At 39.3% G+C, this 26,438-nt stretch overlaps 1 protein-coding gene across 8 annotated transcripts in view; it reads right to left on the reverse strand.

The window, feature by feature from the left end:
* lingo2 (leucine rich repeat and Ig domain containing 2) overlaps positions 1-26,438 on the reverse strand; it is an 867,433-nt gene that overhangs the window by 679,125 nt on the left and 161,870 nt on the right. For all 8 annotated transcript variants that reach the window (XR_010003916.1, XM_016991077.2, XM_062974162.1 and 5 more), the window contains one exon: positions 1,338-1,447. The gene's annotated coding sequence lies outside the window, so the exon portion shown is untranslated. The remainder of the gene's footprint in view (positions 1-1,337; positions 1,448-26,438) is intronic.

The following is a 26,438-nucleotide window of genomic DNA, read 5'->3' on the forward strand; positions in this document are numbered from 1 at the left end:
CTGTATACAACTTGATATCAAATTTGGTTCTCTCTTTTCCAAAGCAAAGAGTTCTAATTTAAATCTTTCCAACAACACTTTATATCGATAACAATTAAGATATCTTCCCTTATTAATTCAACTTGTGTTTTACATCTGATTTTGTTATAGTAGCTTATTTTGTCAATTTGTTTGGTATTTTAGCAACAATACTGTGGTATAGTCAGGTGGAGGTCTAAGGGTGGAGTAGGGAGATGACACCATGAGTTATCTCACTGCATGACACCAACCATAGTGATGCCAATAATATTAGGATTATAGCATTTGTAGCTTTTTTTTTTTTAAAAAAAAGGTTGTTTACATCTGAAACAAAAACCAATGATGTTTCACCCAAAATAGTCCCAGAAACTACTGTGGGAAGCAAAATTGGACAGTGTAGCAATTTTTTACAATCAGAACTGAGTCAACAGAATTTTTTTCCCCCTAAATACAGGAATGAATGGGGACATACTCAAAAGCAAGTGCCACTGTTCAAACACCCTCATTATGCCACATTTCTCTTTATACTGAAAAGAACTGCAGAACAAACCATAAAAATATGCTTTGTTGAAGGTGGTGCAGAACTCCCCACCCCCCACCCCACGCTAAAAAAAGACTTTTGGGCCTCTGAGATATTTTTAAAAAACATAGTCTAACTCATAAAAAGAAAAAGAAAGATATCTGATAAATATGAGCATCGTTTGTGTAGCTTGGTTAATTTGTCATCCTTTCAGGATTAGGTTTAAACATTTATGGAGCTGATGGGAAATAGATAATAAATAGCCTCCATATTCATAACATACCAATTTCAGCTTCCCCATTTTTAACAAGGTATCTCTGAAGAGCAGCTTTAGAATCCACCCTTAAGCTGCTACTGAAAAAATGAAATCCTTGAACAAAAACAGCCTTTTAGATAACAGGGGTTTATTTTCATCCTGAAATTCCTTGTAAGATGAGACTTTTATCACACGTGTTTACATCAAGGTATAACAAGGTCTGAAAATAAAGCCCCTGCCCCAAGGTCAAAACACACTCAAAGCGAATGAAAGAACAAGAACAAAAAAAGCAAATCTCATGAATTTCTATGAATTGGCACCTGAGACACCATTGTTTTCAGTTGCTTATATTATTTCAGAAGTATGTAAATGATTATTTGCACAGACAGACAACTGCAGGTAAAATTGTTGAAAAGGCTTCAGACTCTTTTAGGTTTGATGAACAAGACTGATGTTAGAATAGTGTTTTTACTTCTTTGTGACACTTTTAGCATTGATTCCAATTTGTCTATAACACGGTATCCAAAGTCTTTGTGAGCTTACCATCTAGCAAAGTAATTCCTGTGTTCTTCATTCAAACTGGGATGTGTGTCAAGAGAGCCACAAAAAGGACAATTCTGTGTTTCGAAATGTTATCTTTCCTCCAGGATTCCCTGTAAAGGAAACAAATAAACCACATGAATTTATACATAGCAGAAGTAAAACAGACACAGACAGAAATGATAATCTGAGTAAATAAAATTACAATCTGAAGACTAAAAGATAATGACTGGATAAAAGGTATATCAAGTATCTCCAATAACAGCAGACTCTTGAAGCATGGACTTGTTTTCTTTTGCTCATTCATATATATATATATATATATATATATATATATATATATATATATATATATTCATATATATATATGAATGAGCAAACATACACATACACACACACACACACACACATACATACATACATACACACACACACACACACACACACACACACACACACACACACACTAGCTGTGCCTGGCCACGCGTTGCTGTGGCGAAGTCTGGTGGTATGGGAAATAAAGTATTGAGGAATTGGTGGTAGTTAAGGTAAAGGGTAAAGGTTTTCCCCTGACATTAAGCCCAGTCATGTATGATTCTGGGGTTTGGTGCTCATCTCCATTTGTAAGCAGAAGAGCCGGTGTTGTCCGTAGACTCCTCCAAGGTCATGTGGCATGACTGCATGGAGCGGCGTTACCTTCCCGCCGGAGCAGTACCTATTGATGTAGTCACATTTGCATGTTTTTGAACTTCTGGGTTGGCAGAAGCTGGGGCTAACAGTGGGGGCTCTCTCCGCTCCCCCAATTCAAACCTGCGGCCTTTCCGTCCAGAAGTTCAGCAGCTCAGCGCTTTAACACGCTGCGCAATCAGGGGTATTATTTCCTAAACGTTGTGAATATACAATATTTCTGATTGGGTTTTTTTGTCTGTTGGAGGCAAGTATGAATGCTGCCATTAGGAAAAATGATTAGGATGTAATGGCCTTGCAGCTTTAAACCCTGGCTGTTTCCTCCCTGAGTGAATTTTTTGTTGGGAGGTGTTAGCTGGCCCTGATTCTTTCCTGTCTGGAATTCCCTTGTTTTCAGAGTGGTATTGTTTGTGATATTTTATGTGCTTCTACGGTCTGTGGCCCTGAGAAAACAGAGGATTTGCCAGACTTTGATGATGGGAATACTTTGTTGGGAGGTGTTAGCTGGCCCTGATTGTTTTCTGTGTGGAATTCCCCTGTTTATTTACTGTCCTGGTTTTAGAGATTATATTGTTCTGCATTATTCTATCCCAGTAATTATTTCATCTGAAAGTAGAATCTCACTTATCCAACATTCGCTTATACAATGTTCTGGATTATCCAGTGCAGTCTGCCTTTTCATATTCAATGTTTTTGTAGTCAGTGTTTTAAATTCATTGTGATATTTTAGTGGTAAATTTGTAAATACTGTACAGTAGAGTCTCACTTATCCAACATAAACGGGCTGACAGAATGTTGGATAAGCGAATATGTTGGATAATAAGGAGGCATTAAGGAAAAGCCTATTAAATTACGCAGTAATGCTATGTAGTAATTACTGTATTTATGAATTTAGCACCAAAATATCACAATATATTGAAAACATTGACTACAAAAATGCGTTGGATAATCTAGAATGTTGGATAAGCGAGTGTTGGATAAGTGAGACTCTACTGTAATTACTACATAGCATTACTGCGCATGGAACTACTTTTTCTGTCAAATTTGTTGTATAATATGATGTTTTGGTGCTTAATTTGTATAACAATTACCTAATTTGATGTTTAATCGGCTTTTCCTGAATCCCTTCTTATTGTCCAACATATTCACTTATCCTGCCGGCCTGTTTATGTTGGATAAGTGAGACTCTACTGTATATTGATAATCTTATATTATCTGCTTAGAACTGGATTATATGAGGCCCCTTCTTCACAGCTGTATAAAATGCACACTGAAGTGGATTATATGGTAGTGTGGAGTCAAGATAATCCAGTGCAAAACAGATAATATAAGATTATAAATGGGTTATATAGCTGTGTGGAAGGGCCAGGAGTCTACACTGCCATATAATCCAGTGCAAATTAGATAATCTGTGGAAGAGGCCTAAGTGAGGCCTAAGTCTGCCTGTCCCTTAACTGAACCCTGGCTGTCCTTTGGCTGAATTGGTTGCTAGGAGACGAAGTGGGCAGAGATTAGCCCTCTAAACTGGCAGCAATTGGATAAAAACAATTATTGCTCTCCCTCTAATTAGGACTTTATTTTTCTTTTCTTTTTGTTGTATCAACCTAGAGGCGTGGATGATGGGTTGTGTTATCAAATTTTGAGGTTGGGGGACCTGTAGTTTTGTTGTTTTGTGAGTCGCCGTGCTGCCAAAAGCCTATATATATATACACACACACACACACACACACATACACAGTTCCTCAAATGTGAGAAATATGAAGTGGATATTTGAAGACTCTCCAATAAAAGATATATCACAATTCTCCAATAATTGCAAACTCTTTGGAGAAAGAACTTGTTTTCTTTTACACATTTACACATACACTATTTCTAATGTTTGGGAATTCTGCAGGAGGGTGTCAAAAGAAATAAATACAACCCCTGGAGGAAAAAAATGAAATAACAACAAATATTTTGATTTAAAAAGGCCATTTGGATTATCTTTGAGAGAACAATCCCACACCACACATATGTAATAACCTGTCTTCCACAAATACTATTGAAGAATAAAAATGCAGGACCAAAAATATCAGTATAGTTCAATATCTTTGAGCTTGGACTTATCATGGAAATGTGAACCATAATGAAACAAATGACTTTCAATAAAAGCATACTATAAAATCATAGTAGAAAATTTTTAAAAGGCTAGAGAAACTAACTTTCCAGCAATTTTAGGTCCTCCAGCATGACTCTTCTAGAGGACATAGAAAATGCCCAGAGATGGCTTTTTATGGACACAGGTAAGTGAAATCATGGGTATCAGGTAACAAGAAAGAAACTATTTTTTCTTTCTAACAGGATTTCCCATCTGTAAGAAAGGTTGCTTTTTTACTTTGGTTGAATAATTATTATATGGTTGACCCTCTATATCCACAGATTTTATATCCATGAATTCAAGCAGCCATAACTTGAAAATGTGAAACAAATCCAAAAGGCAAACCTTGATTTTAAGATTGCATATAAGGGGCATTATTTTATGACACCATTGTATATAATGGGAGTAGAGCATCCAAACATTTTGATATACATGGGTTCCGGGAACCAAGTGGATACTAAGATCCCACTTTATTCATTTCATCCCTGCTAAATACAATATACTGTTTTGTTGTTTTGAGATGTATAATAATTGGGATCATATTCCAATTTTCTTCATTAATGAAATGGGAAAAAAACTTGATAATTGATAGAGTGGATGTAGGAAAAGTAAAATTGACATACTGGATTTCTAGTTCATTTTTTTTTTTCATGTCAGGAGCGACTTGCACCAAGTCGCTTCTGGTATGAGAGACTTGGCCGTCTGCAAGGTCGTTGCCCAGGGGACGCCCGGATGTTTTGATGTTTTTACCATCCTTATGGGAGGCTTCACTCATGTCCTCGCATGGAGCTGGAGCTGATAGAGGGAGCTCATCCACACTCTCCCAGGGTTGGATTCGAACCTGGCAGCCTTCAGGTCAGCAACCCAACCTTCAAGTCACAAGGCCTTAACCCACTACGCCACCGTGGGCTAGTAAAAATGTACATTATCTTTTTTTAAAGCATGCTACATAATATGATGTTTTTCAGTTCTATCTCATTCAGGTTTTGTTATTCTTCTTCTATTTCTGAGTAGAGTATATATTCTCATGTTATCAGTGCATTCCCTTTTTACTCCTACTAACATACAAATCCTACAACTGGATTTCAGTGTTCCTGCATCTCCATCCCATTATCATTAATTAGAATCCCGCCTCTGAATGCACTTGCCAAAGCTTTAATCAACAATCATTCTTTTTCAGAATCTTTCATCCTAGTGTGTATTTTACCAGCGCAGGGGGAGGAGATCTTGAAATATAGAAATTGCTCTGAATTATAATTGCCATCCATTAGCTTCTCTGTTTCAGCAACCTAAAGCCTTTTGAATCTGACTGCAGTTTCTCATTAAGCAAGTCTCTCACTCTTCGATATATGCAAATAGATGAAATTTTCACTCTCTCATAAGCCAATTAATTCATAGGAGGAATAATAAATAGAGTCATCACAGAAGAGCACACATACTAGTGGTCTTCGTTGGTTCGTGACGGTAAGTGTGCATGATGTACTTGCTTTGTCCTTGTTCAGTGATTCACCAGTGGCCACTTTGCCAAATGTGCAATTGATGAATTTGCTTGCCTTCTAACATAAATGTTGTCAGTGGGTTTATTTCAGGGATATGCAGACCTCCTGCTATGTTTTCACCCTTGAAATTCTTCGAATTGAAATCATCCTTGATCCAGGACTTATCCTGAATGAGCCTGTTGATCAGGACTGTATAATAGAGACCTAGTTGGATGATGCTGTGTGTTAACCTCTCCATGGTTGTAAAAAGCTGGAGTTACAGTCATGGCGAAGGATTTATATATCCTTCACCAGTTGTCCTATCCCAAGTCTACTAGATTTGAGTGGGTGTCCTTGAAGGCTGGTGGCTGGGACAATATAGGGATTCTGTTGGTGTACTGCCCAACATGCTGTGCTCCCTTCCTGAGCTGGCTGAGCTGGACTCAGAGAGTCTTTCAGCTTGCTGTACTGGGGACTTCAACAGCCACGTGGAGATCACTTTGCCAGAAACAGCTCAGGATGTCTGCCATGACAATCATGAGTCTGTCCCATGTAATATCTAATGCAGCCCATGCTACATGTTTTGGTCCGTGTAAACATGATCTGAGTGTGAATGAACTTCCTGTACTTCTGTTGCCATGGACAGACTATTAGTGAGGCTCAGAAAATCTCCCTCATAAATTACTTTCAATTTTACTCACCACTTAGAGAGTTTTTCTGCTAGCCAACTCTCCCAACACAATATCTGGGACCAGGAAAAGGCATAAAGCAAGCAAGGTAACAACTGATCACATGTTTTGGAAGATTCTTTTTAAAAATGCTTAAACTCTTGAGAATCAGAGTTCTAGTGATAGTTTGTCTCAGCACAAAGTTGTAGATTCAGCTCAGATTTCCTCTAAGGATACCCTGTTTCCCCGAAAATAAGACATCCCCGAAAAATAAGACCTAGTAGAAGTTTTGCTGAATTGCTAAATATAAGGCCTTCCCCGAAAGTAAGACCTAGCAAAGTTTTTGTTTGGAAGCCTGCCCAGCGCCTGCCAAACAGAAGACCAGAGCATGCAGGATTGGTAAATGTACATACCAGTTGTACATGGAAATAATGGTAGTAACAAGAAATTCTTGATAGGATTCAGTTTGTCTGGTTATGCTGGTTTGTGATGACAACTACTGTACAGTATATAATAAATGTTCATTTTTTTGTTCAACAATAAATGTGAATTCTTCTTCATGGAAAAATAAGACATCCCCTGAAAATAAGACCTAGCACAGCTTTGTGAGCAAAAATTAATATAAGATACTGTCTTATTTTCGGGGAAACACGGTAGAAAGGTTAACTTGAGACTTCAAGTTTTAACTTTGAATTGAGTTCATTTACCATTTAAGAAAATTACCCAGGTTCAACCATCTTTAAAAACACAGTTTGATGTGACTTAAATAAGTATTTAGTCCGTACTAAGGAACAAGACCTGGTCTAAATACCTAAAGGCATCCTATCCATCCTTTCCTGGAAGCTGAGCAAAGTCATCTATTGTTAGCACTTGGATTGGAGGTTTATATGATTTAGACTGTGTTCCAGAGCAAGGAAATAGAAAAATAATCTCAAAGTATTCCATGCCTAAGAAAACTCTATGAAATTCATGAGGTTACTGCAAATGGACAGGTTATTTGAAGAAATACACACATACAACCTGAAAGAGCATGGAAAGACACTTTGTACTTGAAAATTCTGTTTAAGCTTATGTTGCACTTATGGAAAAGAAGGTTCTGTGAGATATGCACTATTAGATGGATGGTATCTTTATAATTTTAACCTTATCTATCTCCATTTCCTTCTTATGAGTACCCTCATTTTCTATGTTCTTTGCATTCATTTTGTTAGATCTTCTGCATCATCAGTATTATTATACCTTTTGTCATTGACCTGATCCCAAGCTTCTCCCCCCCCCCCCCCCCCCCACACACACACACACACTTACTTCATAGATCACTCAACTTGCCTGGCACACAGTAGCTTTAGAAATAATTTGGCATGTACATTTACATCTCATTTCCCTAAACTAATTCACACCATACCTTTTCTTCGATCGAAGTTCCCTATCACCAGGTGAGAAAACAAGCTTATCATGTATGACATTGTGCACAACTAGTAGCCTCATTTCTACTTCCTAACCCTTAGTGAGACCCAAATTGGTTCAGTTGTCTAATTTTCTGTCGCTTGTGAAAGATGAAAAGCAAAATGCAAAGAAATGCTCCTGATCCATTAGAAACCCAATCTTATCAGGGAAGTTGGAATTACAAATGATAGATCAAAGGGGGAAAGGTAAGGGTAATGTGAGAGCAAGACTAAACTGATTCTTGGGCCGCTTTCCCATGTAGCCACCATCCAGCCACTGGGGCAGTTTGAGGGGAAAAAAGTCAGATCTCCATCCAGTTCCTAGGTTGGCTCAAGCAATGCTGATTTACAGTACTTCACTCCAGATCTGTATCACCTTTTTACATTTTTGTCTCCACTTCCGAAAAAGGGCCGCCTATCTGAATGGCATTTGCGTCGTGTCTGAAAAAAACCAAACTTTTTTGTACCATTGGGAGAAAATAATTATAATTCTACTAAGGGACAGTTTTTGAGAGAAACTAGAGGTTTGAATAGAGACAGGAGCCCAAAAACATATTTGCTTTCAAAAATATATGTAATCTATAACAAATAATAAGACTATCCTATTGTATTTGTTCTCTATACAGCCCAAAGGAGAGGGAGGACCTAGCCATAGGCAATACAGAGAGATAGGGAGAAATAAAAGAGTAGTTTTTCCAAGGGCCAGTTATAGAGACAGGTTTGATTTCAAAACAGAGAAGGTAAGTCTAGCAATTTCTTTCCTTTGAATTTTTTTATAGGGGGAGGAAGAAGGAGGGCTTTACATAAAGAATAAAGAAGAAAAGCCCCACACATGATCCCCAGCCAAACCCACCCCTACCACTTCAAAAATCCCAGTCCCTATCCTTCAAAAAAAAGAAAAAAAATATGCCAAGCAACCAGACAAAAAATAAAACCCAAATCTTTGCCCAGTGCCCAGTGCACTCACCAGCAAGACAAGGAAGCAGAAAGGCAAGACAAAAGGCAAGGCAAGGCAACCAGCAAGCCAAGCCAAGCAGAGAGATAGAGCCCCCAGCCAGCCCACCAGCACCCAGCAGCAGCAGAAAAGGACACAACCACAATAGTTGCTTTAGGGAAAGACCCCCCCCCCCCAATAACCTCCCTATCTAGTTCACATCACTGTTTCCTTGGCCTCCAATTGGCCAAGGATCACCTCTTTCCACCTCCTCCTCTGATGCATGAGGAAGAAGCTTGCAAGAGTGGATGCCACATGTCCCAAAAAATAAAGCAAAGCACAGTGTTTGTGCAGCTTTCTCTTTCATATCACCTTTTGTTTCGTCTGAAAATGGCGTATTTCGTTTTGTGCATCCGAATGGACAGTACAAAACGAATACATGAATGAAACAGATGAAACAAATACCGCGCACAGTACTAGTCTCTTCCACCCCTATGATTCTGTGCTTGTTTTCCAGGTGAAATAATACAGCTGTCCATGGTGCTGAAATTCACCCTAATAGAAAACCTAGTGAAACTGAGCACAAATGGACTCATATATGAAAGAATGAGTGTGAAGACAGAAGATGTATTCTGTGGAGAAAACAGATCACATTTCACCCAAAACTGTTCTAAGTTTCCAATTAACAAATGGCCTCAGTCATGTCACTCCATTAACCATTCTAGCATATAAAAAGATTAGAAGAATGCATAATAGTTAATGTGATAGTTTATGACATACACCTCCAAGTTTCCTTTGACTTGGTGCACATTTTTGTGTAATTTTTAAATGATGTTTTATAATTGATCTTTTAATTATCTGTTTTAATTGTAATTTGTTTCTATAATTGTTGTTTTGGCACGTAATGATTGCCAATTGTGAAGCCGCCCTGAGTCCCCCCCCCCCCCCCCGGAGGTGGAAAGGACGGGATACAAATGTATAAAATAAATAAATAAATTTTGTAACATCTGTTTGCTGGTCCTAAGAAAGCTTCATATAGGATTAAAACTAGTTTCAATGAGACTAGAGTCAATATTTTCTATTAGAGTCAGACTGCATTTAAATAGCTCAATACACATTTCAAACAAAAATTTAATCATCTGTCTTTTGAATTTATTACTACTAGTAATTAAAAGAAGCCCCGGTGGCGAAGTGTGTTAAAGCACTGAGCTGCTGAACTTGCAGACCGAAAGGTCACGGGTTCAAATTCCGGGAACGGAGTGAGCGCCCGCTGTTAGCTCTAGCTTCTGCCAACCTAGCAGTTCAAAAACATGCAAATGTGAGTAGATCAATAGGTACCGCTCTGGCGGGAAGGTAACGGCGCTCCATGCAGTCATGCCGGCCACATGACCTTGGAGGTGTCTACAGACAACGCCGGCTCTTTGGCTTAGAAATGGAGATGAGCACCAACCCCCAGAGTCAGACATGACTGGACTTAACATCAGGGGAAACCTTTACCTTTAGTAATTAAAAACGTGAAAAGCTATATAACCAAAATATCTAGAGATAATTTTTTGATCTGGAAAAAAATGCCTGTCAGATGAGTAAACATAAACAAGCCTTCTTTACTAGACCAGAAATTTTCCATTTTCTTGACACTTAATTTTCACATTAGTTTGTTCACCCAGATACTGACCTTCTACCACACATCCTAAATTCATTGCAAAAGACTCCTTATGGTGAGCAAAAGATTCCAATGGGCTCAATATTTACATGAAACCATTTGATTTCTCGCCATAATTTAACAGCAAGAGGAACACATCCTTACAGCATACCTCTGTAACTTCATATTACAAGAACAAAAATGGCAGTAGCGCAGTCAAAAACTGTGAGGTGCTAAAAAGTTTTTTAAAACAAAGAGGAAGAGGGAATACACATGTTTACGTAAACACATAAATACACGCCATTTCAATATTTTTAGTAGTTTCTAGCACTAGAGAGAAACATATTTTCAGAGAACTGTTTCAGCAGTTTCACCTCCAGTAAGGATCAGATCCTTTCTCACTTCCTTTCAATCAATCTCCAAACATTTCACATTGCAACAGGGGTAAGACATAATAATATATTGTCGCTGAGACTATCCATTCTCCTTCAAGCTGCTGTGGGAATTGCAACTGAAGTCACCAAAAAACAAGGAAGCCTGAAGGAATACCTGATGACCTTATTGTTCCTACTCATCAAAAAGATGTTGCTTTGACCTTGAATGCCCAGGTTCCATGATACTAGTGCACATACAAGCCATTTATGTCTGAAGCTTATCCACCTCACTTCACTTTCTCTGCAAGGAATCTATGATAAGCAAACTGAGACAGAAAAGCACGGAAGCAGACAGCAACAAACTAGAACATAAATTGAATGCTAACCTCTATCAAGTCACACTTCTGCTGTTGTTCAGCCAGTGTCAGAACACTGGGCTACAGCGAGTTGACTAGTAAAAAGCCTCTTACATATTTACCTGTTGCTGAGCATATTTTAGAAGTCCTACTTATGCCTTTGGAATGTGTCAAATGGATTCTGATGCTATATGAATTGCAATTCCCTTAGATGCCAGGAAGAGAAGTTCACAGGAATTTAGATATTACAATGTCGGAATCTCATTAAATAGGTTAGACAGGCTTGTTGCTCTCCCCAAAGTATAAAACTCTTCAGACCCAGTTGCCTGAAAGTCAATTAGCAAAGATGTTGTTTCTTGTGTTCTGGGAGCGAAGGCTATGATCTGAAAAGCAGTCATATAAATATTAATACCTCCAACTTGCTGTTTTGACATTTCACCCGTCTGAAACAATAGTCCTGACATCTTATGCAAGAGAAGTCCTTTTAAGTCCTAAGATTGGGTCCGGGTCATAAACTGAGTCGACAAGGAAAATCCATTAGCATTCTCAACTTTTAAACAGACTTTAATGTAGAAAGAAATCTAGACAAGTTCACTATGGAGCTTGCCCACTCTATAAATTGCAAGATAGTACATCACATGCATAATCAAAGGACTAAATTGGGGTAGGCGCCCTGGCTTTCTAAATCCAAACATTTCTTGCCTACAACTCATATTAACCACAACTAGCACAGTGCCTATCACACTACAGTTGAAAGACTAGATGACTTGTGATACTGACCACAGTTAGTAAGGAAGCATTATGAAAACTGTAATTCAAACGCACCTGGAGATCCATAATTGCCCAGCCTTGGGTTGAATCCAATGTTAGTTCTATCTAAAATAGAAATACTTTATTTCAATGGGTCTACACTAGGTAAGATAAATTATTTAGCTCTGGGTAGGAATCATTCACTCATCAAAGTATTGCTGGATAGGAACAGCCCACACTAGGGATGTTGGGAGTTGCAATCCAACAACCTCTGTACAATTCCCTTTTGCCTAAATTCAACCCATTGGTATTCTAATCATGGTTCAAAATGTTGTTAGATGGTACGTGGCATGTAATGTCTCAAGTCTTTCCCAACTCCCTAGTATCTGTTTCACTGGAAGGGCTGGGTACTACCACTGATCTTTTTAAGTGTCATGCAAGCAATATGTTTTGTCACTGAACTGTGGATCCTCTCTACATGCCCTTCAAGTTGAGTTTTGAATTTAAACATGGGCAAGGTAAAGGTTTTCCCCTGACGTTAAGTCTAGTCGTGTCTGACTCTGGGAGTTAGAACTCATCTCCATTTCTAAGCCAAAGAGCTGGCGTGGTCCATAGACAACTCCAAGGTCATGTGGCCGGCATGACTGCATGGAACACTGTTACCTTCCCACCGGAGCGGTACCTATTGACCTACTCACATGTTTTCAAACTGCTAGCTCGACACACGGGCAAACCTTATATTAAATGGCAAAACCAGGATTTGGTTTTAGAATTAATTTGAATCCATGGATACTGAATATGTGGCTATGAAAGGCTTGAGTGTAGATGTTGTAGACACAAACATGTTCTTGGACACGGTGGCTGAGATTCTATAGCACATTGGTCAATGCAGGATTGTTTGGCCATTTCATTTCTATTTCCAGTGAAATTGATCTTTCTCATCTCTGACCCCATAGCCAAGTACTAGTTGTAGCATCCAGCCAGTATCTGACCACATTTCCACAATTAAGACAAAAGAAGGGACTGTCCTTCCATATCTCAGAAGAGTACAGTAGATGTATTCTTATGTAAGTACACAGAAAATTTGGGTGTAAGATGTCTGTGTATTTTCTCCATGTACTGAGATATCAAAACATGTTGTAAACTTTTGGCAATTACTAATGGTTAGATACAGTTATGCTTTGTTTTCTTCTGTTTATTGGGGGAATGCTACAAGATATTGTTGCAGCTCTCATCAGCATTAACTAGTATACGTAATTGTGAGGAACTTTGAGATTTGCAAACTAGCATTATTTGAAGGGCCACAAGTTGTCCATTGCTGTTGCCCTAGAACAAAAAGGAAAATGATAATTTTCTAGCTTTTCTTAAACCAATACTACTATGAAGGGGATGAAAAGAAACCCTTTCTTTACAAAGAAACCAGTGCAATATCAGGACAGCCATGCTTCTTTGTATTATTCATTTCCATTTTGTCTCATCGCCCTTCAGTCACTTCTGCAGTAATTTTAGTTAATAAGGAGAGCTTTTTAGTGTGCCTATAGAGTGTTACTTCAGCCTGGTAGCATCCTGTAATAAGGATGCTTTTAGTGTAGGCTTCAAAGGACTTTACCACTCCCACTACCAGCAGCAATTGGCCAATTTCCTGAAATTGGCCTATAGGAAGCACAGGAATGAAAGAAACACAGGAGGGGAAAAATCACACAGGAAGAATAGTGTGTGTGGGATTCTTAATCATTCATGCATGTCGTAGTTTTGCACAGAAAACTAAAGCCCACATTTCTCAAAATACATTGAGAAAATACAATCTCTTGTTTTAACTTTCTGTCTATTTAGCTAAAACCTATTAGTTATTTCCACTGTAATTTATCCTGTCCCAACATTAGGCAGAATGAGGTCACTGTCTACAGGCAGGTTTGAGGTATCCCCGAGGGAGGGCAAACTATGTAATAATTCATTTCCAGAAATCAGCAATGGGTCAACCAAAAACAACACAAAATGTCTCAAGATTCTCAAAATCTCCAGAGATCTTTTGGTATGATAGGACGTTGCAAGAATCAGGAAGAATGTATGGAGGGAGATGTTCAGTCATTTTTTTATCACCAGAACTGAGGAGATGTGTTGGTGTGATCTTCAATCTCAGACTCCAAAATAGCCTTGTGTGGTGTGCACCTCAAGTATGCAAGTGCAGTATTGCAGGCAACAAAACCTAGGACTGACAAGATTGTTGCTTGAGTAAGCCACCAACACATGTGGAATGGAGAGGGGAGCCCTACAATTTCCATAAAGCTCAAATGACAATTTTCTCTTTCTCACAGAGGACCTTTTTATATTGCCCTAAAATCTGGGAGGATCTGGGTTATTTCAAATCCTGGGCTTTCTCTTGTTGAAAGGGAACAAAGGTTGACCATAGATTGCATCCAGCCCCCCCCCCCCACCCCCATTTTCCCCTGAAAAGCTTACCCAAGGGATCTGCTAGCAGTGCCATCCCCTTCAGAGAGTACTCCTGGTGCATGAAAATGATTTGTCAGGAGGTGTGTGTGTGTGTGTGTGGGGCGGGGGGGATTTCTCTCCTCCTCCCATTTCCTGCATGTAAGGAGTACTCTCCGGAGGGGCTGCACTGCCAGCAGGCCCCTTGGGTAAGTTTTTGAGGGTGAAAAGGGAGGTTGGGGGTGAGAGAGTGGGCTCCAGAAGTTCAAAGAAGCAGAATGACTGTAGGGATTGATCTCCGGAAGTCAATCCCTACAGGCCCGGCACCTGCAAAGATCTCAGCTTAAGGTCCGGATCTTTCCAGGTGTCAAATTAATCCAGAAAAAGCTTAATTTAAGATAAAACCTTGGTTTTGTCCTTAACATCTTCATTTACAGTAGAGTCTCACTTATCCAACATAAACGGGCCGGCAGAATGTTGGATAAGCGAATACGTTAGATAATAAGGAGGCATTAAGGAAAAGCCTATTAAATATCAAATTAGGTTATGATTTTACAAATGAAGCACCAAAATATCATGTTAGACAACACATTTGGCAGAAAAAGTAGTTCAATACGCAGTAATGCTATGTAGTAATTACTGTATTTATGAATTTAGCACCAAAATATCACGATATATTGAAAACATTGACCACAAAAATGCGTTGGATAATCCAGAACGTTGGATAAGCGAGTGTTGGATAAGTGAGACTCTACTGTATATCAATTTTTATCAAACACCATTTTTGTAAATTCCTCAGCTGATATTATTTCATTGCATGGATTAATGGTGCAAATTGCCTGCAAATTTTCTCCAGATTAATCTGAGGTGTTGTTTGACTAGAATCATAGAATAGTAGAGTTGGAAGAGACCTCAAGGGCCATCTAGTCCAACCCCCCGCTAAGAAGCAGGAAATCGCATTCGAAGCACCCCCGACAGATGGCCATCCAGCCTCTGCTTAAAAGCTTCCAAAGAAGGTGCCTCCACCACATTCCGGGGGAGAGAGTTCCACTGCCGAACAGCCCTCACAGTGAGGAAGTTCTTCCTGATGTTCAGGTGGAATCTCCTTTCCTGTAGTTTAAAGCCATTGTTCCGTGTCCTAGTCTGCAGGGCAGCAGAAAATAAGCTTGCTCCCTCCTCCCTATGACTTCCCCTCACATATTTGTACATGGCTATCATGTCTCCTCTCAGCCTTCTCTTCTGCAGGCTAAACATGCCCAGCTCTTTAAGCCTCTCCTCATAGGGCTTGTTCTCCAGACCCTTAATCATTTTAGTTGCCCTCCTCTGGACGCTTTCCAGCTTGTCAGCATCTCCCTTCATCTGCGGTGCCCAAAACTGGACACAGTATTCCAGGTGTGGTCTGACCAAGGCAGAATAGAGGGGGAGCATGACTTCCCTGGATCTAGACGTTATTCCCCTATTGATGCAGGCCAAAATCCCATTGGCTTTTTTAGCTGCCGCATCACATTGTAGGCTCATGTTTAACTTGTTGTCCACGAGGACTCCAAGATCTTTTTCGCACACACTGCTGTCAAGCCAGGCGTCCCCCATTCTGTATCTTTGATTTCCATTTTTTCTGCCGAAGTGAAGTATTTTGCATTTGTCCCTGTTGAACTTCATTTTGTTAGTTTCGGCCCATCTCTCTAGTCTGTCAAGATCGTTTTGAATTCTGCTCCTGTCTTCTGGAGTGTTAGCTATCCCTCCGAGTTTGGTGTCATCTGCAAACTTGATGATCGTGCCTTCTAACCCTTCGTCTAAGTCGTTAATAAAGATGTTGAACAGAACCGGGCCCAGGACGGAGCCCTGCGGCACTCCACTTGTCACTTCTTTCCATGATGAAGACGACGCATTGGTCACACATTTACTATCTCAGGTAAATGTGTGACCAATCAATCAGCATGGTGTAGGAGGACCCTGAGGGAGAGGAAAATATAATCTACACTTAGATATTACACAATGAGATTACCAATTAGTCCACCTAACTCTTATTCTGGTTGGACTACACAAGGAAATGTTCACTGTAAATTTATCCAAAGTATTCAGTTATAGATACTTAATGGCCACCCATTCTTCTATTTGACTTTATCTACTAATCTATCTCCAACAGGATATAAAGTTTCTTTAAACCAGCACAGCTTTGTCCAGAATATTAGTTAGCCAAATGTACAAGAGATTGATGACGCCGCTAGTTCCTCACACTTAAGACCGTTTACCCTGAATTTAATCATGTTATGTATCTCAACAGAAATTTTAATGTATAGTATTAACTGTCACTGATCAGGTAACTGTTCTCTTAACTTCTGATAGAGGCATGCAATCATATCAATATTCTAGAATTTCCCTTTAAAATTAGTTTACTTGAAGCTAGATTTTTTAAAATACATTTTGGAATATAAGCTATCTTTGTTGTGTTTTGTTATCGGACTGGGAAATATTTAACACCCATGACCTACTCCTTAGTGACAAGAAGCTATAACTAAGAACAAGTTCCCATAACTTACGGCTACAAATAAAATTCCCAGATGTATGGAATAGAAAGGAAAAGAGTTGTGTCTGCCTGGGGTACCAATTATGTAGACATAAAAGGAATGATCTGCTGGTGGATTATACCAAGGTGTCCAGTAGATTTTAGAGTTTTAAATCAAGAAATTAGATGTAACCAAGTCAGATATGTGCCATATTTACATGTGAAATGTTTAAAGATTGTTTTACTACCTTATGAGTAGAACAATTAACGATAGGCACATCAATCTAAATCTTATTGCCAATTTAAATTAGAGTAGATCCACTGAATGAATTGAGATCTATTTAAATGTTGTCTCACAAATTCAACAACCAATTTGGTGGGTCTCCTCTTTGGGTAACTTTACATAAGAAAGGAAAGCCAAACACAACCTGAAGTCACTTCAGGCTATTTCCAAGTTGTTTGCCTATTCCAGCAATTAGTTGCTGCTTTGGGCAAAGTTGGGGGATACTCCAATGTTTTCTGGGAACTCCAAAGTATTCTGTGACTTGAGGCAAACTGGACAATGATACTGATTTTGAGTGGTCCACAATCCAGATGGGTATGCTGGCAAACCCCAGATATCAGATGTCCCAACAGTTAAATAACAGCCATACCAATATACAAGAACACAACTAAGAATAGTATTCACCCAAATCATTATGCCAAGCCCAAGGATAATTCAGAGAAAGAGTAGTCCAAAGTTCAAATGCACAAGTCAAGGCTGGAGCAAACAGGTCAAAAATAATCCAAAGCAATAGTCAAGGTCCGGAAATCTCAGTGAAATACAAACAGTGGGTACAACACGAATGCATGTTACTGCCAAAACTGGCTCTAGCATTTACTGCTGCTTTATAGTAAGGCAACAAGCTATAGGCTGGCTCCTGAGTGCTGATCCCTTGCAGCTAAACAAGCAGTTCTACGCCTTTCCTTTAAGGCAAACCTTAGCCTCTGTTGCCTCTGCTCTTTTGGTGACTCAGGTGAGCTGGGGGTCTGTACAGGAGCAGCTGGTGGTTGGCTACAGAGTGGAAACAAACCCTGACCCTGAGTTTGCTCCTGTTCCACCTCTGCAGGCTGAGGTGTTGCTGCATTTCCATCCTCCTCTGGTGTTTCTGGCTCTGGGGCTAAGTCTATATTCAGACTGAGGTCTTTAATTCCTTCCTGCTCATGGCACTGAAAAGTTTCCAGAATAAATCATCCCGTGACTCCTCACAAGAGGCTTGAGGCACAGGCTAACCCAGCATGCTGGGACACTCATCCATGGAGGGAAAGGGGATTGATCATGCTCAAGTCATTATCACATCTCCTCCTTGTGAGCTCCTGGCCATTGTGGATCCCTTGTTTTGACATCAGCAGAGATTCTTATTTGACCAGAAAGAAGGATGGGGGCAAGCTATTAACCTATCACATATATGAAAGTCTTTACTTTTTATACTGCTTTTTAATACTCTGTGCCAAGGATAAGGAACACATCATCCCACATATATTTGTGGATTCACATTCTGAACAATCCCAGTCACCAGGCACAATTGTTAGAAATAATGAGACTTGCAGTCCAACAACTTTTGTAAAATCACTTTTTTCCACCCAACAAATGTTTGAAGGTTTTTTTCTTGAATCTAGTTCTTGATTTGAAAATGGGAGGAGAATCTGAAAGATGCACAAATCACCTCCTCTGAATTCTGAGGTGAATGCTGCTGCTTGATTTGCATGATTTATTAAAATATATTACAATTCTGTTTCTTTGACACAAGTCCACACCTCTGTGCTCATACTTTTAGCAAAGCATCCAACATCCATATTTATATACTGTCGCCTGTCTAGCTAGAAATGCTAACAAGCATATCATTTTTCAGTCTTTTCCATACTAGGTGTCAGTATGAATTTCCATTATCAGTGGCAATAAATTCCCCATATGCAATTTCTACAATAAAACCTTCAGAAACTGCCTCTACCAATGGATACAATTTTTAACTTGACTTCTATCAGCCTTTTACATCCACCTGCTTCATCAAGTAAATCTTTATCTGAGGTATTACTGAAATGTTGAAAATAAGAAACCTTCCACATGTGTCAAATACTGAGTCTAGCAGTAACCTACCTTGTTTATATTTTCATTTTGAAATCCTCAAAAATTATTCTTCCATTAAGTTAATCTGATATATTTTTACATAAGTCTAAAATTTTTATTCAAAATATTAATTAAAAAAACCTTCATGTCAACATATCCATAAGTCACTATGAGTACTGTGCCTTAACTCTTATTTAAAAAGGAGGCATCTCCTTTTCTGAGTAGAGCGCTGGAAGGCAAAAGCATAGTTCACTCCAGGAGAACCTAAAAGAAGCATCAATCTCCTCTACATTTTCCACTGTGTGGTGCCACCTCTGTTCTTTTTTATTGTATGGGTGGGGCGGTGATGCTAGTGATTCCTCCCTTCACAAAATGACTCTTGACTTATCCATGGATTCTATTAAAATCCATAGTTCTGGTCCCAGAACATATACATGAGGCCAATTAATACATGAATATAATAATTCTTTCCTTTAAACTGGGTATCCAAAATATCAAGAATTCAAGCATTACTGAAGCAAAGTGGCAGCATGGATCCAGAAAGGATAGAAAGGGCATATGTTTATTCCTAATTTTTTCCTTCTCTCATGATGAAGGACAAATTCAGCAGCAGGAGTGTCTCCTATCCATGAAGGTATGCCATACAATTTAGACCCCTGTTCTTCTGGGATTCTATTGTATGAGGAGCACAGGTGAAGACAAACACATTCCTCCACACAAAGTTAACCTGTGTTACATGAAAGTCTGAGGTGTATCATGGAACTAGACCTCAGAAAAGTAGGCTTTTTGCAACCTAGTGTTAATGAGAGAAAACTTGTTGAATTAATTTAAGTATAATTACATTAAAACTAGGGAGTTCTTTTTCAAACACCCTGTATAATCCAGTCCAATGCAGTTAATCTGCATTCAGAAACTGGATTATTTGGCAGTGTAGATGGGGCCAGACTATTTTCTTGGAGGAGAAAATGGTTTTGAACAGCTACTAGCTAGCCTTCCTGCTGGATTTGGTACCTGGGGAGGGGGATGGTTTGAGGAGATAAACATGGGCAGAGTGCACCCCAACATATGAGTCATCCCCCTTTAAGGCAGCAAGTGATTGGAGGAGGATATTTTGACTAGGTACTTTACCATATATTTATCTTTCAGAGGTACGCTGGCTGAGTGGAAGGGTTCCAGATAGAGTACACTCTGTATCTGTAGCTGTTATTAGAATACTTCTTTCTGTTTTGAAAGCATATGGCACTTTATCACTGCTACTTATTTCCATGATACAGCACTTTATGAAACCTGTCCCCACTGGGTTGCTTTTAATTACTCTGATTTTATCTGCTTGGATTTTAATGTAATTGTCCATTATCTTATTTTGTGTATTGTTGGAATGTTTTAAGTTTATGTTAAATATGTTGTTGTTGTTTGGACTTGTCCCTATTGCGAGCTGCCCCGAGTCCGTTCGGGGAGATGGGGCGGGATATAAAAATAAAGTTTATTTATTATTATTATTTATTTATTTAACCGGTATCCATGGGAATTGGTAGACTCCAGATAAATGTAGTTTCTGGTTGCTTAAGCCTAATGCCATATCCTATGTTATACCATTCCGTAAACTCTGTGTTGACTTGACATTAATACTGAAATACCATAATTCAAAGTAAATCAAGACAAACAGGTTTTAATTTTTATGCAAAGTATTATTTATTTGATTTTTGGTTGCTTGAGAGTTTTGGTTGTTTGGGCTCTGGTTAACTGGGAGTCAACTGTTCTACTCAAATTCATATGACACGAAGGGTCCCAGAACAGCTTCCTTGCGATGAGCCTATTATGATCCAGATTTTCTTGTTTCAAATCCAACCGTTACTATTTCCTTTAGATTATGAGTTAGCTTTTTTCTCTTTGATGAATGATCATATTGAATTCAGTGTCATAATGTCAGGTCATAAAATAGTTAAGAGATGGAAAATGATGGGAACAAGGAGGAGAGTTTGCACATAAACGTAAACCCTGGTGTGAGAAAACTGACCATAGGCTTTCCATTTCTTTATTTTTCCTGGTAGGGTCTGGCACAAGAAAGGTGGAGCTGCTTTTAGATGTCAAACTTGTGAAGCTCACAGGAAATGGACTGCATGCAACTGAGTTATTATTCCATCAGACTTGAAATCAGTCTGCAGGCAACCAAAGTGAGCACAGAAACCACAGGAGCAAGGGTAAAGAACCTGTGTTTTATTGCCCAAAGTGCATGTTAAAACAAGAAACCAAAATGAAGTTTGACAGATTGTGCTTGTACATTTCACTCATCACTCCTTTCATACCAGAGACCCAAGACTGGCAATAAAGGTTATTTCTTCTTCAGTATGGGGATTAGGGCTTTAGCCTTCCTCAGTCACTGAAGGAATGAGGTGTTATCAGAATGCTAGGGGAACGTCTTTGAGCAAGCTTTTCATTTTTCAGACTGGATCAAAATCACCCCATCCTACACACATCATTTTTATGAGATAATTGTCTCTCATGAAAATAGGAGCTAACATGTTCTGAGACCTTTGGGCGATCAGGAGACACTAGGTTATTTATTTATAATTTATATGCTGCCCTTATTCCCAAAGTAAGGTTCAAGGCAATTTCCAAAAACAAGGACATTTGCCATATAGTGTAAAAACAATTATTGCCTAACAATAAATTTAAAAATGCATTAAAGTTAGATATAAAAGTTAAAATCCTTGCCTATACAGAAAGCTTTCCTTTGTAGATCTCAAGGTATGGAGATATATAGACCATTAGATAGTGTGAACCTAAACCGTATAGGGTTTTATAGGTCATGACCAACTCTTCGAATTGTGTCTGGAAAACAACTGGTAGACAGTGCAGCACCTTTAGCAAGGGAATTATTTGGTCAGCATTCTGGTTACAGCATTCTGGCCACCCTGCAGTTTTCAAACAGTTACCAAAGGCAGCCCCACATAGGGTGAATGACAGTAGTACAAATGAGATGTAATCAAGCCATATGTCACTGTGACCATATCTAACATCTCTTTATTTTCATCCGGAGATGGAATAACTATAATAGAAGTGAGAGTGAAGTCTATATCTTGCTGCTCCTGCTGCTATCTCTTGCTATAGCAGCTATACATTCCCCACTGCTATCTCTTGCTATAGCAGCTATACATTCCCCACTGCTATCTCTTGCTATAGCAGCTATACATTCCCCACTGAAAATACCCCAGTAGAAACCATGCAAAACCATGCAATACAATTCTGGCATTAAATAATTCTTGAAGAAATGGCAGGTGGGAATTGTTTTAACCAACCAAAAGGGGAACTAGCTGCAACCCCTTTTACTTGTTATCTCTCATGATAACCCGTTTCCTGTACACATAGGAATTTACCCTTTGAATATGATTTTCCTGCTTCTTGGCAGGGGGTTGGACCTGATGGCCCGTGAGGTCTCTTCCAACTCTATGATTCTACCCCACTTCCCCAAAAAAATGAATGGGTGTGAGAAGTTTTTTTTTTTTAATAACCAAAAAAGTTTGAAAATAGTTTGGGCCAAATACCTCGGATACACTACTAAGAAGCTGGCTTATTCATTGAAATACACATGTTGCTCATTTTGCCCTCGGTTAAACTATTACAGGTACTACTTGCTAACAGAATAAGCTGTTTTGGTTTACTTGTAGTGTAAATGATGATTTTCTCTTTCCTGAATAAGGAGTTGAGCTGATGGAAGGGTGAATTTTTTTCAACACTACATACACTAAGGCAAGTCATATCATGATTGATTATCAGCATCACAAATCCAGGAAGTCCTTTATTATCATATCTATCTATCTATCTATCTATCTATTAAAAAAAATTAATGTGTGTTTTATTATGGAGTAAACAACAAAACCACTGAACCAAATCACACCAAATTTGGCCACAAAAGACATAGTAATCCAAAATATGTCTTTCAAACAAAAAACCCTAGAAAAATAAAGTCCAAATTAGAGGATGAGGAAGAACTGTTTTCCTCCTTGCTGCCAGTTAGAAGGGTAGGCCTCACCCACTTTGTCTCCTAACAACCCCCTCGGCCAAGCGACAGCCAGAGTTCAGTTAGGCCTCTTCCACACTGCCTATAAAATACAGATTATCTGTTTTGAACTGGATTATCTTGAGTCCACACTACCATATAATCTAGTTCAGTGTGGATTTTATACAGCTGTGTAGAAGGGGGCCTCATATAATCCAGTTCTAAGCAGATAATATAAGATTATAAATATATCTAAAGTTACTGTGGTATAATAATACAGAACAATATAATCTCTAAAATCAGGACAGTAAATGAAGAACAATATTCTGAAAACGGGGGAATTCCAGACAGGAAACAACCAGGGCCAGCTAACACCTCCCAACAAAGGATTCCCTCAGGGAGGAAGCAGCCAGGCTTTGAAGCTGCAAGGCCATTAAATGCTAATCAAGGTGACTAATTACAGCATTCCTACTTGCCGCACTGAGACTATTCATTGCTATTCAACCTGGCCAATCAAGAATTCCACAAGGTAGAAAGCAGCCAGGCTTGCAAGCAGCAAGGCAATTCAATGCTGTTCAACCTGGCCAAGATGTTCCCTAGATAGAAAACCCTCAGGGTTTGAAGCCACAGGGCTACTCCGTCCCATTCAAACTGCCCAAGGAAGGATGCCCCTTTATAGAAAGCGGCCAGGCTTTGAAGCAGCAAGGCTATTCAATGCAATTCAAATTGGTCAAAAAACCATTTGCCCAGAATGCAAGTATCCTGCCTTCCAAGCAGTAAGTCTATTCCATTGTATTCCAGCTCATCAAACAAGGATTCGCATAAGAAGAAAACGACCAGGCGTTGAGGCTGCAAGACTATTTACTGTTATTCCACCTGGTCAACAAATGATTCTCATAAGCCACAGCAATGCGTGGCCGGGCACAGCTAGTAGGTGTTTGAAAAAGAGCTCCCTATTCACCATTAAATGGTGAATAGGGAGTTCTTTTTCAAACACCGTGTGTGTGTGTGTGTGTGTGTGTGTGTGTGTGTGTCAGGAGCATCTTGAGAAACTGCAAATCGCTTCTGGTGTGAGAATTGGCTATCTGCAAGGATGTTGCCCAGGGGATGCCTGTATACTTGATGTTTTTACCATCCTTGTGGGAGGCTTCTCACATGTCCCTGCATGGGGAGCTGGAGCTGACAGAGGGAGCTTACCCATGCTCTCCATGGATTCGAACTGGTAGCCTTCAGGTAAGCAACCCAATCTTCAAGTCAGCAGTCCTGCTGGCACAAGGATTTATCCCACTGCACTACCAAGGTCTAACTTAGGGATTCTAACAGGAATCTTTGAAGGGAATTTGAAAGGCAGCAATATCTATGGTCATGATCCAGTTGGCCAACCTAATGATGTTGGAGTAGGTTGTAATAGTAGTGCTCATCAGCTTCTTCTGCCCTTCTCCTCTGGTGCAGCCTTGAAAAGACCAAGGCTTTTAGGTCTGGTCTTAACTGTAATGCACTCTATGTGGGGCTGCCTTTGAAGATGACTTGGAAATAGTAGTGCAAAGGTCAGCAGCCAGAGTACTAACATGGGTGAGCTTTAGGGAGCTCCTAAAGCAGCCCCACTGGCTTCCGACAGGTTTCCAGGCCCAATTCAAAGTGCAGGTGATTACCTATAAAGCCCTACATCCTTTAAGCCAAACCTATCTTTGAGACTGCATCTCTTTCTATGAACTGGTGCGAGCATTGAAATCTGCTGGAGAGGCCCTTCTCTCAGTCCCACCACCTTCTCAAATATGGTTAGTGGGGACGAGAGAGAGGGCCTTCTCAGTAGTGGCTTCCTGGCTCTGGAAGTTCTTACCTAAAGAAATTAGACTTGCCCCCACCCTTCAAGCCTTTCAGATGAGTTTTAAAACATGGCTCTTCCAACAGAACATTGAGCCTGTTTAATTCTAGCCAGCCCGATGACCCAATTGTGCCACTCTGCACTTTATTGCTGATAGTTAACTTATTTGCAGGTTTTATTGCATTTTAGGAATTTTATAATTCTTATATTTTAATGGGATTTTACGTACATTGTTACTTTTATACCTTTGTTGTTTTATATTTGTGTACTTGTATATTGTGTATTGTGGTTCAGATACGGCACTGTAGTACTTCTGTGAGCCACCCCGAGTCCCCCTGGGGAAATGGTGGTAGGGTACAAATAAAGATATCATCATCATCATCATCATCATCATCATCATCATCATCTTATAGAAGTTCAGTGTCCAAACCTGGAGAAACAGCAGAATATAGTAAACTTGGGGGAGGAGCAACTACATATTTTGTGTTAGGTCACATTCCATTGGAGTTGAATACCTGGAAACCTGTGTAAGTGGTAAGTGGAACTCAAGCCAGCAGAAGCTAATTCTACAACCAAATCTCCAGCAACTCTAGAAATGTCTGCAGTATTTATAAGTTTTTGTAGTTTTTTGTATATTTAATACAAATTAGTGTGAACGGATAGGATTTCATATGTATATGTAACAGAAGTATGCATTGTCTTTTCCTAAACTTGGATTTTCTATTTATGGTTGTATTTATATGTATTCTAGTGTTGCCCTAGAAAAGGCTAATCAATAAATATAAGAGCCAAAATACATTGAGCTTTGTATAAAAACAGGATGACCAAAAACATGTTTAAATAATAAAATATAACCATCCTTAAGTATGTGAAGATCCGTTTCTTCTTTTGCCTGTGTATCCTATAATGCCTGTTATATATCTTGGTGAGCCATTCTCACATTCTGTCTGTCCTGTCCTTTCTTTCTGACATCTTTTTCTGTCCTGACTCTATTTCCCTCACTATTTAGTATACTGTTGGGGAACAGAGGTGTCACTCCTCCAAAGGTCTAAAATGACATCTTGCTGAGGGCTATTAAAATTAAACCAAGGGCAGCTTGTAACCCTTGGGTTTGAGTCGCCTATCCTGACAATAAATCATCATTTAGGTTAATTACAGTTTACCTTTGGGATGCAAACCTAAACCATACTTAATTGCAACAGATAGCGATATGTTGTTTCCCCTCACAGCTTTGCTGATAGAAGACGGGGAGAGAACATGCATGAATATAAGCCCTGAGCATCCATTCTTGGCCCAATAATTATTTTTATGCCGGAATGCAGCCACAGTGTGGAACGTGCCTTCCCTCCATGACTGTGACACTGAAAATTAACAGATGGAGCAGGTAGGGAAGCTAAGCATAGGTAGCAGCAGTTCCATAGTTAATAGATGTAAGCTAGACAGCAAGTCTGAACAGGAAACAGACTGGGCAATTTAACAGAACAGCTGAGCATAAGACTAGAAGTTGGGGTATTCAATCCAAATTCATCACAGGACTGAACATACTCCCAGCATGTCAATTAGTTTCACTATTTTTATCTTTGCATACCTGTCACCTATTATTTTTTTTTAAAAAAACACTGCTTCCTGTAGATTCCTGATTCCATTTAGAAAGCAATGCATTAAACTCCTCCCATCACAAATGTGTATGTACTCAAGCAGAAGCAAATCAATAATGTATTTACCGTTGATACACATAATAGCATGCCAAAGATATCCATTAGAGACA

This window comes from Anolis carolinensis, chromosome 2 (genome assembly GCF_035594765.1).
Source record: "Anolis carolinensis isolate JA03-04 chromosome 2, rAnoCar3.1.pri, whole genome shotgun sequence".
NCBI classification, from domain to species: domain Eukaryota; kingdom Metazoa; phylum Chordata; class Lepidosauria; order Squamata; family Dactyloidae; genus Anolis; species Anolis carolinensis.